The following is a 19,837-nucleotide window of genomic DNA, read 5'->3' as shown; positions in this document are numbered from 1 at the left end:
ACAAAGAAATGATCAGTCTATAATTTTAATGGTAGGTTTATTTGAACAGTGAGAGACAGAATAACAACAACAAAAAATCCTGAAAAACGCATGTCAGAAACGTTATAAAATGATTTGCATTTTAATGAGGAAATAAGTATTTGACCCCCATCTCAATCAGAAAGATTTCTGTCTCCCATCATTTCTTTGTCAGTGGGCGAACGTACAACATAAGCAGGGGATCAAATACATTTCCCCCCCCACTGTTTATTTTCCTTAATGTACATTGTGCTATAAATGTATAATTATTCTGGGTTTTTTTGTATTTGCTAAATCATTGTTGGCTACATTCTACCATGTTATTACCACAGATACAGATATGACCGTCTAGCGTCCTTCTCCCAAACCTGATTGTTGTTGTCACACTGCCCTCTGCTGGTATCACTGCAGAACATCCATCAAATCAAGAATATCTTTTTTTTTTTTAAATCATGGTTTTGCTAAATAGAATCTAAACTTTTAGTTACTTGAATGAATGGGATGAATGTGAATGGAGGCCTGTAGTATAAACCTGATTGGAGGCCTGTAGTATAAACCTGAATGGAGGCCTGTAGTATAAACATGAATGGAGGCCTGTAGTATAAACCTGAATGGAGGCCTGTAGTATAAACATGAATGGAGGCCTGTAGTATAAACCTGAATGGAGGCCTGTAGTATAAACCTGAATGGAGGCCTGTAGTATAAACTTGAATGGAGGCCTGTAGTATAAACCTGATTGGAGGCCTGTAGTATAAACATGAATGGAGGCCTGTAGTATAAACCTGATTGGAGGCCTGTAGTATAAACCTGAATGGAGGCCTGTAGTATAAACCTGAATGGAGGCCTGTAGTATAAACTTGAATGGAGGCCTGTAGTATAAACCTGAATGGAGGCCTGTAGTATAAACATGAATGGAGGCCTGTAGTATAAACCTGATTGGAGGCCTGTAGTATAAACATGAATGGAGGCCTGTAGTATAAACCTGATTGGAGGCCTGTAGTATAAACCTGAATGGAGGCCTGTAGTATAAACCTGAATGGAGGCCTGTAGTATAAACATGAATGGAGGCCTGTAGTATAAACATGAATGGAGGCCTGTAGTATAAACATGAATGGAGGCCTGTAGTATAAACATGAATGGAGGCCTGTAGTATAAACCTGAATGGAGGCCTGTAGTATAAACCTGAATTGAGGCCTGTAGTATAAACCTGAATGGAGGCCTGTAGTATAAACCTGAATGGAGGCCTGTAGTATAAACATGAATGGAGGCCTGTAGTATAAACCTCTAAGTGTTGAACTGGGTGACGTACATCTACACTGAACAAAAATAGAAACGATTCAACAATTTACAGAGTTTTTATAACTTTTATTTAACTAGGCAAGTCAGTTAAGAACAAATTCTTATTTACAATGACGGCCTAACGGGGAACAGTGGGCTAACTGCCTTGTGCAGGGTACTTGTCAGCTCGGGATTCAATCCAGCAACCTTTCAGTTACTGACCCAACACACACTAACCACTAGGCTACCAGACGCACAGTTCATATGAGGAAATCGGTCAATTGAAATAAATTCATTAGACCCTAATCTGTATTAAATGGAACACACTGTCGTACATGTCGATCCAGAGCACCCCAAACATGCTCAATGGGCGACATGTCTGGTGAGTATGCAGGTCATGGAAGAATTGGGACGTTTTCATCTTCCAGGAATTGTGTACAGATCCTTGCGACATGGGGCCGTGCATTATTATACTGAAACACGAGGTGATGGCGGTGGATGAATGGCACGACAATGGACCTCAGGATCTCGTCACGGTATCTCTGTGTGTTCAGATTTCCATCTATATAACGCAATTGTGTTTGTTGTCTGTAGGTTATGCCCAGTGGTGTAAAAATACTTGAAAGTACTAAAATAGTTTTTTTGGGGTATCTACTTTACTATTTATATTTGACAACTTTTACTTCACTATATTCCTAAAGAAAATAATGTACTTTTTACTCCTTACATTTTCCCTGACACCCAAAACACTGTTACATTAGCAGCATTTAGGCTGTCCACTTTGAAGAGCTGAGACAGAATGGCTCTATAAGGAATTGGAACATATAGGACCAAGCCCTGCTATCATTATAATCGAATCAGAAGCAGATATGAGCGTTATTCTCGGAACTAGAAGATAATGGTGAAGAACGGTCTAGGGAAGTTATTTTCATATAGAGAGGAAGGGACTCTATACGTTAAGCAAAGACAGAATCCTATAAAGAGAGGACTGTAATATGAGAATTTAGTCTTTTTCAATGGAAGGGCTCGGCCCTGTTGCGTGTGTAATAGGGTCCTTCCATGGAAGGGCTCGGCTTTGGCTACTCTGTATTAAAGTCTATATTGAATTCACAAAGTTCTTGCAAGAGTATTATGTTCTTAAGAAAATTTTCCACGACAATTGTTATTCTGGAAAGGGTAACATGCCAAAGCGTACATTAAGCAGAGCGAACAAGCAGGAACAGCCAAGGCCATGAGTACATTTACAACAGCTAACATTCCAATGTCAGAACGACATAGGAAGGGGCTGAAACCTGAACATACAATGCATTTCTTTGTGTGTAACATGAAGAGGTCCTGCCACCATTATAACCTAAAAAGGAATCAAGAGATGGGCGTTATTGGGCGTGAACAAGCGTTATTGGGCGTGAGGGAAGTAACTTTTACATATGGAATGTACTCCCATACTCTATGTGTATAAAAGCAGAGCCGATGCTCAGGAAAGGCAGTTGATCCATCGACCGGCTCGGCTTTGCAACTCTGTATTAAAGTCTATATTGAATTCACAAAGTTCTTGCAAGAGTATTATATTCTTAAGACAATTTTCCACTACATATTTGGCGAGCTTGCCAGGAGATCGAAGAGACCTCGGACAGTGTCGTTCTTGGCTGGTGACGGTTTCTCTGGACAATCTCACAAACGGGTGGCCACCCAACTATAAACAGGTAAGCTTGTTCTTACGATAGTTTGAAATGTTTGTGTAGATTGCTTCAGGGATTCTGTCTCAGCGGAGGGGACGTCACGTAGGTCTCTCTTTAAAAACTCCTAAAAACACAGAAATACTAAGAGCTTTTGAATTCAATAGAACTGCATGCATCCATGAATTTTGGGGGGTTGTTAAATGTAATTAAATATGTACATCTGTGAGGGCTAAAAAAAGTGTGGTAAACTGTGAACTTTGCTGGTGTCGGGTGTTTAGCGGAGGGGGCTTGCGCCTGCGCTGATCGGGCAAAACAAATAAATAAGTAAATTCACAATATCGCCCCAAGATGGGGGTCGGTCTGGGTGAATAGTTAGAGAGCAGGAAAACGTCGACCCGATTAGGTTCACCACCTACAGATAAAACGCTCCGTCTAGCTAACGGGGTCGGTAATCTGAATGAGTGAAAAATAAAGGCCTTGAATGAGTGAAAGTTTCTCTGGAGTGGGAGTGAAACAGGGCAGGGAGAAATAAAGATTGTGTGTGTGTGTGTCGGTCGGTCCGGAGGAGGAATGCGCAAGCCTTTCTGTGACAATAGATCGAGTGTAATAGGAAAAGGATTGCGTATAGAGCATGCTGGGAAGAAAAAAATAAATGAAAGGATATTGATTAAAAGGAAACTATGAAAAGGTAGAACATTTACATAATACAGGTGTTAAATAACTATTCTGGAATGCATAGAACTTGTTGAATAAAGTATTAAATAAGCCACATATAGTATATACTGGTGTGTGAAGTAGAGCGATTAAAACCTACAGATAAGGCATAAGATATATATACTATATGGTAAAAACAATTAACTCAGGCTATTTAGAATAAATAGTATCAACAAATACATAGAGAACAGCATCATGGTATAGGTCTATAGAACCTACTAGAGATATTACTGCACCATAAAGGACAGTATGGGGGAAGCAGTGGCCAACTAAACACTTTGAAGCTGCAGGACCCTAATGGAGCTGCAGCCTGGGAAAGGACGAGAAGAGTCAGATTACAATAGGAGAGAGAGAGAGAGAGAGAGACAGAGAGAGAGACAGAGAGAGAGAGAGAGAGAGAGGGGGGGGGGTCTGGAGAAATCTGGTAAAGTAGGACCTAGGACTGAGAATAAATAGAGTGAAACAGGAGCAAAACAATAAGTAATAATAAGGATAGGATAAAGTGAGTGAATAAATATAAATGAGAAGGATAGACATTACAAAGAATTAAAAACAAAAGGAAAAAAAATATCAAGGAGGATTTAACAAGTTAAGGCTAAACTATAGACCATCATTAAAATGAATAGGACACCGGTAGAGATTTTGGGGACTAGATACCCCCTAAGTAAAAAAGAAATAATAAAAACGTCTATAAAATGGGAAAAACGCACCAGAAAATTAAACACCAAATGGCCCGCAGTGGGAACGTTGGATGTCACTGTGTGTGAGGAAATGGAAACGCTGATAAAGAACTATAAACCCAAGGACAAGAAACAAAAAAGGAAAAATAAACGAGAAAGAGAAAACGAAATACTAAAAATGTTTAAGGAAGAAAGAGTGGGTTTGTTACAAAGCATGAAGACAGCAAGAGAAGTACTAAAGAAGAACGATAACACAAGCAAAGAGAAAACGGAGTGGGGGACCAGCCCCCCGCCGTATTCCGATGGACAGTTTCCCATGATAACTGGACACGTGGAAATAAAAGGGGAAGTGGAAGTGACGGAAGAAAAGGAAGGGATCACCACACCTAGAGCAACGTGTGCACCTTCACATTCAACAGAACAAGGCAAGAAAAGAACTATGAAGCATATAGGAACAAAAGAAGAAGGTTTCGATTGCTATAGTGGCCTGAGGAAAGCCCTAACAGCAATGGAAACGGAAATAGGAGAAAGGGAGACGTCAGAGCTGCAAACAAAAATAACAAAAGACCAAACGGAGGGCAACTCCAGGAAAAGCCAAAACACACTAGCAGAATGGGCATCAGGTAATAGTCCGAGCGAGGCGGAAGAGGAAGAGGAAGAGAATGATCCATCCTGTAGGGGACAAATAGAGAGAGAAGGACAAATAGTGGCACAAAGAATAGAAGAGAAACTGGGACGGTCAAAATCAACACACGAAGAAAACATAAGAAGGCAAGAAAGACAGGATGAGGCCTTGGCCCGTAGTATGAATGAGAGCCTGAGAAATGAGCCTGCAGGGAAATATTGCAGGGCTCGTAGGAATGGGTCTAGGAAAGAATCTGGTTATTATGAAAAACAGTGGCAGATCCTGATAAAAGGAGAGCAAGGACACTATATACCATGGGCTGCACAGGACATGGAGGGGTTGGTTTTCCGCTTGCCAGATCTCCATGAGGGAGCAGGGAAGTGGATCAGAACCTTTGAAGAATACACGATGGGGAAATTGCTGGTGGTGGGTGACATAAAGGCATTGCTAGGGAGGGTGACGAGCGTGCAGAAACTGAGAGAAATCATGCAGGATGGTGCGATCAACGGCACAGATTGGGAGGTGACGAAGGATGGACTGATGTTCGACAGGTATAGAGCTGCCGTCTGGCGTGCATTAAGGGCAGCATACCCAACGAAGTTTGACCTCAAAGCTCTGAGAGGTGAAGCTATTGGAGCTACAGAAAACCCGGCCACGTACTTACATGGACATTTGGAAAGATGGAGAATGGAAACAGAACAAGATCCAGAAGGAAATGAACTAATGACAGCAATGTTCCGAACTTCTGTGATGGAAGCCATGCCCGAGCCGGTAAGGAACAGACTGGAGGATGTGGTGGGGCTTACTTCAAAACCTTACAAAGAGTTCTGTGACTATGTGATTCATGCCGTGGAAAAACACAGGAAGGACGAACAGAGACAGATTGAACAAGGAAAAGACATTCAGAGAAAGCTGGCCCAGTTGCAGCTGGATGAATTAACCAACAAAGGAAAGAAGAAAGTCCATGCCTCAGTAACCACCCCTGTGCCCGAGGTAGGAACAATGTCTGCCGTTTCCCCAGGAGGGCCGCAACCGTCAACCCCCAGGCGGGCCCAAATGCCTACCGTACTGCTAGTAGTAAATGTATACACACAGCCCCCTAATTGGAATGGTGGAAATAAACAACAGAAAAATACACAGGCAGATCAGAGAAAGGGACCCAGGAACCCTAGGGGGCCACCTGGTGTCTGTTGGGGTTGCCACCAATCAGGACACTCCAGACGAGAATGCCCTACAAACCCCTGGCAGGATCTGACTGGAGGAAACACAAACAACAGGCGGCCACCAACAAACAACAATCCAGGTGGCTGGCAGCCGCATACAAACGGGAATGGTGGATGGCCCGGCAACCAAAGCCAACCTTCGGGCCCTGTGAACCCATGGTCAGGGCCTAACCAAACATACTAGGGATGCCCAGAGAATCCTACAGGGGAGGGTCAGTTCCCAGTGATAACCACAAGAGCTGACCAAGAACCTATGCTGCAGGTTCAAATAGAGAACAGAGGCACACCCATGATGATAAATACTGGAGCCACTTACACATGTGTAAGTTCAAATTACGCCTCTCATCTCCCCATGTCCGGTAAATATGCCAAAACAATAGGATTCTCGGGAAATACGCAGCTAATTCCAATGACTGCTCCAATTCGTCTGACTGCTGATGATAAATCAGCCACAATTCCAATATTAGTATCGGATCAAAGACCCGTTAATCTGCTAGGAAGGGATGCTCTATGCAAAATGGGAATGCAAATTAAATGTTCTCCCGAGGGGGTATTAATAGAAAGAATAGGACTACAATTACCAGTGATAGCTACAGGAGAAACAGCTAACGTATATTGGTCGGGAGGCATTGAGGCAGATATAGACAGAACTGTAAGCAGATGGGGCAGATTCATTCGAGCCCAAATGCTTAAAGCAGCGAGGGGAGCAAAATCTGAATATCACTGCACAATGCAATATGACCCTCATCAGGATCCCGTGTTAGAGCAACTATGGACTATGGGGGCAAATGCTAGGAAAGCACCAATGATGTCTCAGTATGTCATCATTGGAGAAACAGGGAGCGGCCATGGATGTGATGGACGGAGACGGATCTGAATTTGTGCAAAAAATGGTTCAACGTCTCCGACTCTGTCCCTCACATCACATCGCTGGTAAATCAGGAGTTCACATCAAGGGATCTAGGAACCTATGATGAAGAAAGCTAAGAGAAAGAGATGGGATGAAACAGACAATCCGTTGATTTTTTCCCATTCAGAAGATAAGGCATTTATCAAGATAATAAACACTACAATGATGACTGGTGTTCCTAGGGAAATAGAGGTCAGTGCAGGCCAACAGGTAGTGTTGGGTGAAGGAATGGGATTTGATCAGTGAACTTAGAGAAGAAATGGAAAACATCATACCACCAGAGGTATGGTCACAACATGATACAGATGTTGGGCTAGTAAAATCAGCAAGTCCTGTGAACATCAAAGTTAAACCCGGATGCTAAACCCCCATGGATCAGCCCAGTATCCTATGAAGCCTGAAGACGAAGAAGGGATATTGCACAGGATTGCCCTGCGGAAGGTCCAAACCCTCACACACTGTTGACTAATGTTCCCCATGATGCCAAATACTTTACCGTGATTGACTTGTGTGGAGCATTTTTTTAGTGTACCCCTGGCGGAAGATTGCAGGTATTTATTTGCATTTAGATTGTTAGGGTTTGACCAACAAAAAAAACAACACATAGAATAAAATATAATTTAAGATTCATACGAATACTCCTTCTAAAAATTCTAGAGTGGGAAAAGGAGCAGAATAACTACGATAGTAATTTTAACAAACACCTTAAAGGAGGTGCAGGAATTAACGGGAGATGAGCGATACATGGAGTTAAATGATATAAAATAAATATTTATTTCGGTCCAAGGTGGAGAAGGAAGTATGAATTTGATGGAAGTTTGGATGGGTTAAAGTTGGGACTAATGGTAAGAAAGATGCATAAGGTATGTGGAGCCGAAATGAGAGATACAGTTGTAACATTGGTTTTAATCTTGCGATAGAGGAAAGGCAGAACGCTGTTAGAAAAGAGGTAATATTTTTTCCTATGAGTATGTGGCTGGAAGCGATTCTGGTCTGAATAATGGAATTGTAAAAGTTCTGTGATAAATTCTGGTTATTGAGTCGTGGTATTGATTGTTTAGTAACACCGGTGAATTGAACATTGCATGGAAAAATATCAAGTCATTAAAGTGAATTGCAGGTGGAGTTAATTTTATTTTTTTACAGGGACGGTGCACATTAAACACAGTTGTGTATAATGGCAGGGTATTCCTAGCAAACAGAATGGGCCGGTTTGCAGACAAACTGAAGGGGTTTTTAAGCAATCTTGGGTCAAATTAGTCAAATAGTACGTTAAAATATGGGGTTTCATAGATTGGAAGTAAAATATTTTATCCAAGGGTAGTGTAAATTTAAGTAGCTATGGAATAAGACAGCAGACGGAGAAGTCCTCCCCTGCACTGCTGAGACCTTGATGGGTTGGAAGTAGCAGGAGGAGAGCATAAGCAAGGAAGAGAAGATAAAAGAGACACAGAAGAATTAGATAACGGTTAGTGAGTGGAGACCAGCATAGTTAAATTATAAACAGGTGAGGACAGAAATAATACTGGGACAGACAGAAAAGACATAATAAGAATAGAAGATAGGAAGAGAATTTAGTTTGGATCGCTTAACTTTAGGATATTAATTCATGGAGAGACTATCGGCTCCATAGGCATGTATTTTAGTTTTGATTTTAAGTTATGTTTTGGTAAAATTCGCTAGGAAAATATATGATAATTTTGTTGGAAGTAGTTAAATCTTAAAGCAGATAAGACACTTGACAGAGAATTGTTACAGGGTAGCTAAGGATGAATGCCCCAGGGAGAATTGGACATGTGGAAAATGAAAGGGGTGTCACGCTTGTCGTCGGTTAAAGAGGACCAAAACGCAGCAGGTATGTGAATGCTCATCTCGACGTTTTAATGAATACAAAATGAACACCAAAATAACAAACAGAAATAACGATCGACTGACAGTCTGCAAAGCATAAGGCTCAACACAGAACAATCTCCCACAAATAACAAACACACCTAATATATGGGACTCTCAATCAAAGGCAGATAGACAACACCTGCCTTCAACTGAGAGTCCCAACCCCAATTAACCAAACATAGAAACAGACATACTAGACTAAACATAGAATACCTGAAAACCAAACAGTGCCCAAAAACCCCGGAATACTTAAATCAAATGCCCCTTCAACAAACACACCACCCCGAACCACATAAAACGAATACCCTCTGCCACGTCCTGACCAAACTACAATACCAATTGACCTTATACTGGCCAGGACGTGACAAGGGGGCAATCCTACAAGAGAAGGGCGGACATAAGGATAATTTAATAACCTTACCAAAGACACTGTCTAGATATGCAGCAAAATTGATACATGGCTTGAGCCATGTATAAATAGGGGGAGTATGGTAGAGCAGGCAATAGAACAGGTTAGGATAATTACTTAAACAAGAACATATTACTTAAACAAATTATTTTTTTGTAGAATATCCATTCCAACATTTGGAAATGGACTTATTGAACTATTCCGAATTGAGGGGAAGAAGGGGTGTTTAACAATAACAGATAAGCATAGCAAATGGGTAGAAGCGTTCCCAACTTACTTGGTGGACATGATTATGGTAAAAAAAAAATGAGGTCAAGATATTATCCCTAGTGTTGGTTTACTATTATCTATCTCTTTAAATGATGGATGACATTTTAGATAATCAGGTAGAGCCTATAGAATACCAGAGTTAGAGATACCGGAACAGGTAGACATAGAAGTTAAAGATATACTAGCAGAGCACATGAGAAGACTGTTTGTTAACCAAACCCGTATGTCCAAGATTTTGTGTCCAACAGGTGAATTACAGGAGAAGGTGATTCACTCAATCCAACCAGGAGACTGGGTGTGGATCCAGTCCCTGAGGAGAAAAGACAGGAAGCAGCCCCGTGGGGAAGGCCCATACCAGGTTCTGTTAAACCACTGCCTTTGCCATTAGAAAAGCTGAGAGAGTCACTTGGGTCCACGTTACCCACTGCAAGAAGGTATGTACACATATGAGCACTGCTGATCACACACAGAGTTAGGAGAAGAACCGAGTACCAACAGGGTCCGGGGGTCACCTCCTTAACGAAGATTCCCTATCCCGACCGTTCATCACTGTGTGTGCTCCTAGAGGTGTGAGTATGGGGTGGTACCAAGCAGAGAGACTAAGGGCAGGAGAGGGTTGGCGGTTTTTGGGAAGAGTAGAGACTCTGAGCTGCATCATAGTCTAATCTTTCTGATACATTCAGATCCACCAGATTCCGGTACTAATCAAACGATACCGTTGTCATCGAGAAGAAGTAAAAGATAAACTATATAATACACTGATGAGTGACTTACATAATAAGGAGTCAAAGAAGATCAAGATGTAGGATTTAAGGTAAACATTAAACAACTTCCTAGGAAAGCAGACAACTGTACAGGGACTGGGTGGGTCAGATTGAGGTACTCGGCCAACCCACCTAGGTTCACCTTAACTCCTGATGAGTACCAGTGTTATAGATACAAGAATGGCACCGAGAACTTGGATGATTTTAATAGCTGGAAAGTAATTGTTAATGTGACTGACTTAGGTTTGAAAGATGAATAGAAAATGCTTAACCTCACAGCACCTATAACTGATGTTGGGTGGGCTAGTACCAGCAAAGGACGCATACGACAGAAATTACCACAAAGGGTGGTTAGGAGCTTGCGCCCCGGGTTTATTGGTCCAACCAGTTCAAGTTAGTCATCAGAGGCCAGTTATAGGAGGCTAAAGTAGACACAGGAGGAGTTTTGACCAGGATGGGAGTAGCTTTGTCTAGATGGATGCTATTGGCATCCACAGGGAAGTTCCAGATGAATACAAAGCTATGAATCAAATATGTGAAGGCTTTAACACTACATTATTATGGTAGTTGACAATAAATAAAAATGTGGATGGGATTAATGACATCTTTTATAATCAACAGAGATTCATGAATGAAACCGGGGATGCAGTAAAGAGGTTCTCTGACCAATTATCCACCACCTCCCTCATGACCTGGTAAAATAGACTGACTCTCGATATGTTACTGGCAAAAGAGGATGGTGTAGGTAGATTGATTAGGTTCATTGCTGCACGTACATTCCTGATAACACAGCTCATGTTTGGGAAATGGAAAAGTGTTGTTATGGGCTGCTTTCACCTGTATGATTGTGTTTGTGTTGTGTGGTTGTTGTTTGGTCCCGTGTGCGAGAGGTCTCATTTCCAGGGTTCTGGAGAGATTGATAACGGAGCAGATGGGCAACCGGAATGATGCCTTTGATGGAAGTGACCCCAGAGGACACTGAATCCAGCTCTGGGCAATGGTCCTTGGTTTGCTGTTGAGGAAGTGATTGAATAAAGCTTATCCAAAATGTTCTTATATGTGTTGAATGTAGTGGCAGGTGGATGTGAAGGGTTTTAAGTTCTGGGACAAAGAGTCTGTCCCACACATGTTAGGTGTAGCCCCTGCCATAAGAAGGTCCTCTTTTTATACGTTTTTTAAATAATATGTTCTGAATTTATCCTGTGTACTATTTGTCTTTCCTGATGTGAGGGTTTGAAGTTCCTGGGTGACTGGTAGTGAACCTAGTACAAGTGAGGTGTAGCCGGAAGGACTTGAGGGTTTTTTAAACTAATCATTTAATCATTAAATCGAAAATTTACAATTGTGTTGAGTGACACCCTAGGGGGGTGTCAAAGGGGGAATCTCAAAATTTCCCTGAAATTTTAAGAACTTATGTATTCACACCTATCAGGTGTGAAAAGGGGGATTGTTAGGGTTTGACCAACTATTTGTTAGCATAACCTATATAAAATAACAGAGCAGCTATGCTATAATATGAAGTATATAAACTATAGATAATTGAGTACTGCTATATGTTAAGAGGAAGTGGCTCATGTGATGGTGGGTCATGTGGAAAGAATACTGATGCTTTAAAACAGGGTTTTGCAAGAGCTTTTGCTGAACAACAGCAATAACAGGATATGGGTGAAATGTATGTGCATGGGGGTGTAAGGGTTTTAGAGAACTGTGCATTGTGCAGTCACAAGATGAGACATCCGCCAGGAAGCTGGAGTGCGTCTAGAGGTTGGGACCAACCTGCACGCCAACGATAGGCTGGAATAAGTCTAAACCATATTCTAGCCTCTACTATGACAGGCCCTCAGGGAGAGGGAACTAAGTCTGTCCAGTATTTAAGGAAGAACTTGTAATGTCATACCAGATCTCTGTCTGCCCTGCGTGGTGTTACAGTGAGCCCGTATATACGAACCACATATTTACCATTCAAGTGTTTGCATTAATTAAAGTACAAAGAAATCAGAAGTTACTATGTGCTGACTATTTTGTTCTGATACCAGATTCGAATTGACGCGACCTGACAGGATAAAAAAAAAATACAAAATATCTATATATTCATAACGTAAAATAAAGAAATAGTGAAATACAGGCTATCGCGTCTATGGTTGTTGCAAATGCTTGTGTGTCGCCTACTGGTTAAATTCGTGTCTTTTCGCACGATTTGAACCACACAAAAATGCACAAAAACGCACGAAATCTGCTGAAATACATTTTGTACATATATGCGCGAATTGAATGTGAGGTTGGCCTGAAAGGAATCAGAGATGGGCGTTATTGGGCGTGAACAAGCAAAGAACTAGGGATGAAAGATAATGGTGACAGAAGGACTGAGGGAAGTAACTTTTACATATGGAATGTACTCCCATACTGTATGTATATAAAAGCAGAGCCTATGCTCAGGAAGGGCAGTTGATCCGCGGACTGGCTCGGCTTTGCTACTCTGTATTAAAGTCTATATTGAAATCACAAAGTTCTTGCAAGAGTATTATATTCTTAAGACAATTTTCCACGACATCATCCCTACTGCCTTTGATCTGGAGGACTCACTAAACAGAGAACATCTCTGTTCATCCCTACTGCCTCTGATCTGGAGGACTCACTAAACACAAATGCTTCATCTGTAAATGATGTTTGAGTGTGCCCCTGGCTAGGGTCCAAAGTATAGACTACACAGTTGTTACAGGACACATTTGATTGCCTTCGTGTTCCTGTTCACTAATGACAGCCTTCCAGATGAGCTAAATGCCTTCTATGCTCACGTTGAGGCTAGCAACAATGAACCATTTATGAGAGCACCAGCTGTTCCGGATGATTGTGTGATTACACTCTGCGTAACTGATGTAAGACCTTTTTAAACAGGTTTACAACATTTACAAAACCGCAGGGCCAGATGGATTACCAGGATGCGTACTTAGAGCATGTGCAGACCAGTTTCTTCACTAACATGGTTCAACCTCTCCCTGACCCAGTCTGTAATACCTACATGTTTAACCTCTCCCTGACCCAGTCTGTAATACCTACATGTTTAACCTCTCCCTGACCCAGTCTGTAATACCTACATGTTTAACCTCTCCCTGACCCAGTCTGTAATACCTACATGTTTCAACCTGACCCAGTCTGTAATACCTACATGTTTAACCTCTCCCTGACCCAGTCTGTAATACCTACATGTTTAACCTCTCCCTGACCCAGTCTGTAATACCTACATGTTTCAACCTGACCCAGTCTGTAATACCTACATGTATCAACCTGACCCAGTCTGTAATACCTACATGTTTAACCTCTCCCTGACTCAGTCTGTAATACCTACATGTTTAACCTCTCCCTGACCCAGTCTGTAATACCTACATGTTTCAACCTGACCCAGTCTGTAATACCTACATGTATCAACCTGACCCAGTCTGTAATACCTACATGTTTAACCTCTCCCTGACCCAGTCTGTAATACCTACATGTTTAACCTGTTAGGGCTAGGGGGCAGTATTTACACGGCCGGATAAAAAACGTACCCGATTTAAACTGGTTATTACTACTGCCCAGAAACTAGAATATGCATATAATTATTGGCTTCGGATAGAAAACACCCTAAAGTTTCTAAAACTGTTTGAATGGTGTCTGTGAGTATAACAGAACTCATATGGCAGGCAAAAACCTGAGAAGATTCTGTACAGGAAGTGCCCTGTCTGACCATTCCTTGGGCTTCTTGACTCTTCTTATTGAAAACTTAGGATCTTTGCTGTAACGTGACACTTCCTACGGCTCCCATAGGCTCTCAGAACCCGGGAAAAAGCTGAATGATGTCGAGGCAGCCCCTGGCTGAAAAACATTAGCGCCTTTGGTAAGTGGTCGATCAGAGGACAATGACACTGAGGCGCGTGCACGAGGCGACCCCATGTTTTTATTTTCTCTCTCTTTGTACTAAAACACAGATTCCCGGTTAGAATATTATCGCTTTTTTACGAGAAAAATGGCATAAAAATGTATTTTAAACAGCGGTTGACATGCTTCGAAGTACGGTAATGGAATATTTAGAATTTTTTTGTCACGAAACGCGTCGGGCGCGTCACCCTTCTTTACCCATCGGATAGTGTCTTGAACACACGAACAAGACGCCGCTATTTGGATATAACTATGGATTATTTTGAACCAAACCAACATTTGTTATTGAAGTAGAAGTCCTGGGAGTGCATTCTGACGAAGAACAGCAAAGGTAATAACATTTTTCTTATAGTAAATCTGACTTTGGTGAGGGCTAAACTTGGTGGGTGTCTAAATAGCTAGCCCTGTGATGCCGGGCTATCTACTTAGAATATTGCAAAATGTGCTTTCACCGAAAAGCTATTTTAAAATCGGACATAGCGAGTGCATAGAGGAGTTCTGTATCTATAATTCTTAAAATAATTGTTATGTTTTTTGTGAACGTTTATCGTGAGTAATTTAGTAAATTCACCGGAAGTTTGCGGGGGTATGCTAGTTCTGAACGTCACATGCTAATGTAAAAAGCTGTTTTTTGATATAAATATGAACTTGATTGAACAAAACATGCATGTATTGTATAACATAATGTCCTAAGATTGTCATCTGATGAAGATCATCAAAGGTTAGTGCTGCATTTAGCTGTGGTTTGGGTTTATGTGACATTATATGCTAGCTTGAAAAATGGGTGTCTGATTATTTCTGGCTGGGTACTCTGCTGACATAATCTAATGTTTTGCTTTCGTTGTAAAGCCTTTTTGAAATCGGACAGTGTGGTTAGATTAACGAGAGTCTTGTCTTTAAAATGGTGTAAAATAGTCATATGTTTGAGAAATTGAAGTAATAGCATTTCTAAGGTATTTGAATAACGCGCCACGGGATTCCACTGGCTGTTACGTAGGTGGGACGAAATCGTCCCACTGGCCCTAGAGAAGTTATCCTGACCCAGTCTGTAATACCTACATGTATCAACCTGACCCAGTCTGTAACACCTACATGTTTAACCTCTCCCTGACCCAGTCTGTAATACCTACATGTTTAACCTCTCCCTGACCCAGTCTGTAACACCTACATGTTTAACCTCTCCCTGACCCAGTCTGTAATACCTACATGTTTAACCTCTCCCTGACCCAGTCTGTAATACCTACATGTTTAACCTCTCCCTGACCCAGTCTGTAATACCTACATGGTTAACCCCTCCCTGACCCAGTCTGTAATACCTACATGTTTAACCTCTCCCTGACCCAGTCTGTGATACCTACATGGTTAACCCCTCCCTGACCCAGTCTGTAATACCTACATGTTTAACCTCTCCCTGACCCAGTCTGTAATACCTACATGTTTAACCTCTCCCTGACCCAGTCTGTAATACCTACATGTTTAACCTCTCCCTGACCCAGTCTGTAATACCTACATGGTTAACCCCTCCCTGACCCAGTCTGTAATACCTACATGGTTAACCCCTCCCTGACCCAGTCTGTAATACCTACATGTTTAACCCCTCCCTGACCCAGTCTGTAATACCTACATGTTTAACCTCTCCCTGACCCAGTCTGTAATACCTACATGGTTAACCCCTCCCTGACCCAGTCTGTAATACCTACATGTTTAACCTCTCCCTGACCCAGTCTGTAATACCTACATGGTTAACCCCTCCCTGACCCAGTCTGTAATACCTACATGGTTAACCCCTCCCTGACCCAGTCTGTAATACCTACATGGTTAACCCCTCCCTGACCCAGTCTGTAATACCTACATGGTTAACCCCTCCCTGACCCAGTCTGTAATACCTACATGTTTCAACCTGACCCAGTCTGTAATACCTACATGTTTAACCTCTCCCTGACCCAGTCTGTAATACCTACATGTTTAACCTCTCCCTGACCGAGGCAGTAGTACCCACATGTTTCAAAAAGACCAGAAGAAGCTAGGAGTCTGCCAAGAATGTCAAGGTAACCTGTCTCAATTAATATTGCCCTGTAGCACTCGCATCTGTAGCCATTAAATGCATTGAAAGGGTGGTCTTGGCTCACATCAACACCATTATCCCAGAAATCTTAGACCCACTCCAATTCACATACTTCCCCAACCAGATCCACAGATTACGCAATCTCTATTGCACTTCAAGTTCCTCGGTGTCCACATCACTGAGGAATTATCATGGTCCAACGCACACCAACATAGTCGTCAACAACAACAACGCGACTTCACCCTCAGGCGGCGGAAAAAGATTCTGCATTGGGCCTACAGGTTCTACAGCTGCACCATCGAGAGCATCCTGACCGGCTGCATCACCACTTGGTGTAGGAGCAACGATAGCTTAGCTTGAGTCTGTATTGTAGACACCTATCGCTCTATAGTTGAATGTACAGACAACAGAAACAAAACTGTGTGTGTGTGTCTCAGATACTTTGACCTATAGTCTATATATATATATATACACACACACACACACACACACACACACACTGTTTGTTTCTGTTGACATTCAACCATTTAGAATTCAAAATGTGTAGAAGGGACCAATTCTCTACGGTTTCTATTTCTTTGCGACGCAGTTCCTTGTATAGTACAAGGTCCCTAGATTCAATCAGTGCTGCTTTACACCGACGATAAACAACAGCAGATTATTGTTTTTTTTTTTTTTAGGTTGAACGTCGACGGTGTTACTGCGTTGGAGCGGTCAAATCGCCAAGCGTCTCCTATGGCGGACATCGGCTGCACCAGTAAAGAAGAAATCCCTTGCAGCTTTTTTTTTAACCAGTTGGAAACCCTGTGTGTTTTTTATTCTACAACTCTATTAGGCTGATAGAGAGTTATGATTTCTACTGTATAGACTACACTTCCTGGTTCGGGAACTTCTAACGCGGGTGGGGTGTGGCTTCATGGCATGACCACAAGAGCAGACACCGACTTGACGGCTCCAACGCAGTACATGTCCGACGTTGTCTAAAGACAAAACAATTACAGTGACGATGAGAGGATAGATAGTAAGGTAAGAAATTGTATCACGAGGTAGGAGCACATGTCAATCATCACTTTGTACTTTAGTACCAGATGCTATTTATAGTGATATAACCTCATGTTGTTTATCTTTCAGATGAGTTCATCACTGACAGCCGTTCAACAAGTAAGTAAACATGAGAGTTTACTGTGCATTAGGAAAGTATTCAGACCCCTTGACTTTTTCCACTTTTTTTTTTAACGTTACAGCGTTATTCTAAAATTGATAAAATATTTTTTTCCCCCTCATCAATCTACACACAACCCCATAATGACATCACAATACCCCATAATGACATCACAATACCCCATAATGACATCACAATACCCCATGATGACATCACAAGACCCCATAATGACAAAACAAAAACAGGTCTTTAGACATTTATACAAATTTATAAAGAAACAAAAAAATAGTATTCAGACCCTTTAACTCAGTACTTTGTTGAAGCACCTTCGGCAGTGATTACAGCCTCAAGTCTTCTTGGGTATGACGCTACAAGCTCGGCACACCTGTATTTGGGGAGTTTCTCCCATTCTTCTTTGTAGATCCTCTCAAGCTCTGTCAGGTTGGATGGGGAGCGTCGCTGAACAGCCATTTTCAGGTCTCTCCAGAGATGTTAGATAGGGTTCAAGTCCGGACTCTGGCTGGGCCACTCAAGGACATTCAGAGACTTGTCCCGAAGCCACTCCTGTGTTGTTTTGGCTGTGTGCTTAGGGTCATTGTCCTGTTGGAAGGTGAACCTTCACCCCAGTCTGAGGTCCTGGGCACTCTGTAGCAGGTTTTCATCAAGGATCTCTCTGTACTTTGCTCCATTCATCTTTCCCTCGATCCTGACTAGTCTTCCAGTCCCCGCCGCTGAAAAACATCCCCACAGCATGATGTTGCCACCACCATGCTTCACCGTAGGGATGGTGCCTGGTTTCCTCCAGACGTGACGCTTGGTATTCAGGCCAAAGAGTTCAATCTTGGTTTCATCAGACCAGAGAATCTTTTTCTCATGGTCTGAGAGTCTTTAGGTGCTTTTTGGCAAACTCCAAGTGGTCTGTCATGTGCCTTTTACTGAGGAGTGGCTTCAATCTGGCCACTCTACCATAAAGGCCTGATTGGTGGAGTGCTGCAGAGATAGTTGTCCTTCTGGAAGGTTCTCCCATCTCCACAGAGGAACTCTGAAGCTCTGTCAGAGTGACCATTGGGTTCTTGGTCACCTCCTTGACCAAGGCCCTTCTCCCCCGATGGCTCAGTTTGGCCGGGACGCCAGCTCTAAGAGTCTTGGTGGTTCCAAACTTCTTCCATTTTAGAATTATGAAGGCCACTTGGTTCTTGGGGACCTTCAATGCTGCAGACAGTTTTTGGTACCCTTCCCCAGATCTGTGCCTCGACACAATCACTCTGGAAGACAGTAGTTAGTAGAACACTTCAACTGCGTCCCCAAATAGTACACTGTTCCCTTTATAGTACACTGTCTGTCTGTCTGTCTGTCTGTCTGTCTGTCTGTCTGTCTGTCTGTCTGTCTGTCTGTCTGTCTGTCTGTCTGTCTGTCTGTCTGTCTGTCTGTCTGTCTGTCTGTCTGTCTGTCTGTCTGTCTGTCTGTCTGTCTGTCTGTCTGTCTGTCTTGTCTGTCTGTCTGTCTGTCTTCACAGTGTTTGTTGTCTCGTCCACCACCGTCTTCCTCCCTACCTGTCCAGACTGTTATCTGACCCAGACTATAACCACCATCCAGACTGTTATCTGACCTGCCCAGGGACTACAGTTGAAAACTAGCTAGCTGGCTAAATCTGGCACATTTACAGAAATGTTGATTGATGTGCAGTATCCCTGTCAAATACATTTTCAATAAATAAAATGAAAAGGCATGGAATGTATTTATCTCTGTGAATATGTGTCAGTCCATCATTGATAAGTGTGATTAGTTTAATGTAGCTTTTACATTTTAGTCATTTAGCAGACACTCTTATCCAGAGTGACTTACAGTAGTGAATGCATACATTTCATAATTTTGTTTTCTCCGCACTGGCCCCCCCGTGGGAATCGAACCCACAACCCTGGCGTTGCAAACACCATGCTCTACCAACTGAGCCATACGGGACCTGCTGGTCATCTATGAATGTTTGAACATCTTAAAGAACAATCTGGTCTGAAATGGCCTTTTACTCTTATCTCCACCCAGCACAGCCAGAAGAGGACTGGCCACCCCTCAGAGCCTGGTTCCTCTCTAGATTTCTAATCTCCACCCAGCACAGCCAGAAGAGGACTGGCCACCCCTCAGAGCCTGGTTCCTCTCTAGGTTTCTAATCGCAACCCAGCACAGCCAGAAGAGGACTAGCCCACCTCTCAGAGCCTGGTTCCTCTCTAGGTT

General features: G+C 42.4%; 1 long non-coding RNA gene across 1 annotated transcript; it reads left to right on the top strand.

Moving 5' to 3' along the window:
* The first annotated feature begins 1,921 nt into the window (after nt 1-1,921).
* On the top strand, nt 1,922-10,016 carry LOC106610573 (uncharacterized). Its single transcript, XR_006769521.1, has 2 exons — nt 1,922-2,999; nt 9,932-10,016. It is a non-coding gene; the product is annotated as an uncharacterized lncRNA (long non-coding RNA).
* Nucleotides 10,017-19,837: the final 9,821 nt, after the last annotated feature.

Source organism: Salmo salar, chromosome ssa04, assembly GCF_905237065.1.
Source record: "Salmo salar chromosome ssa04, Ssal_v3.1, whole genome shotgun sequence".
NCBI lineage: Eukaryota > Metazoa > Chordata > Actinopteri > Salmoniformes > Salmonidae > Salmo > Salmo salar.
This window is presented reverse-complemented; position numbering and strand designations above follow the sequence as displayed.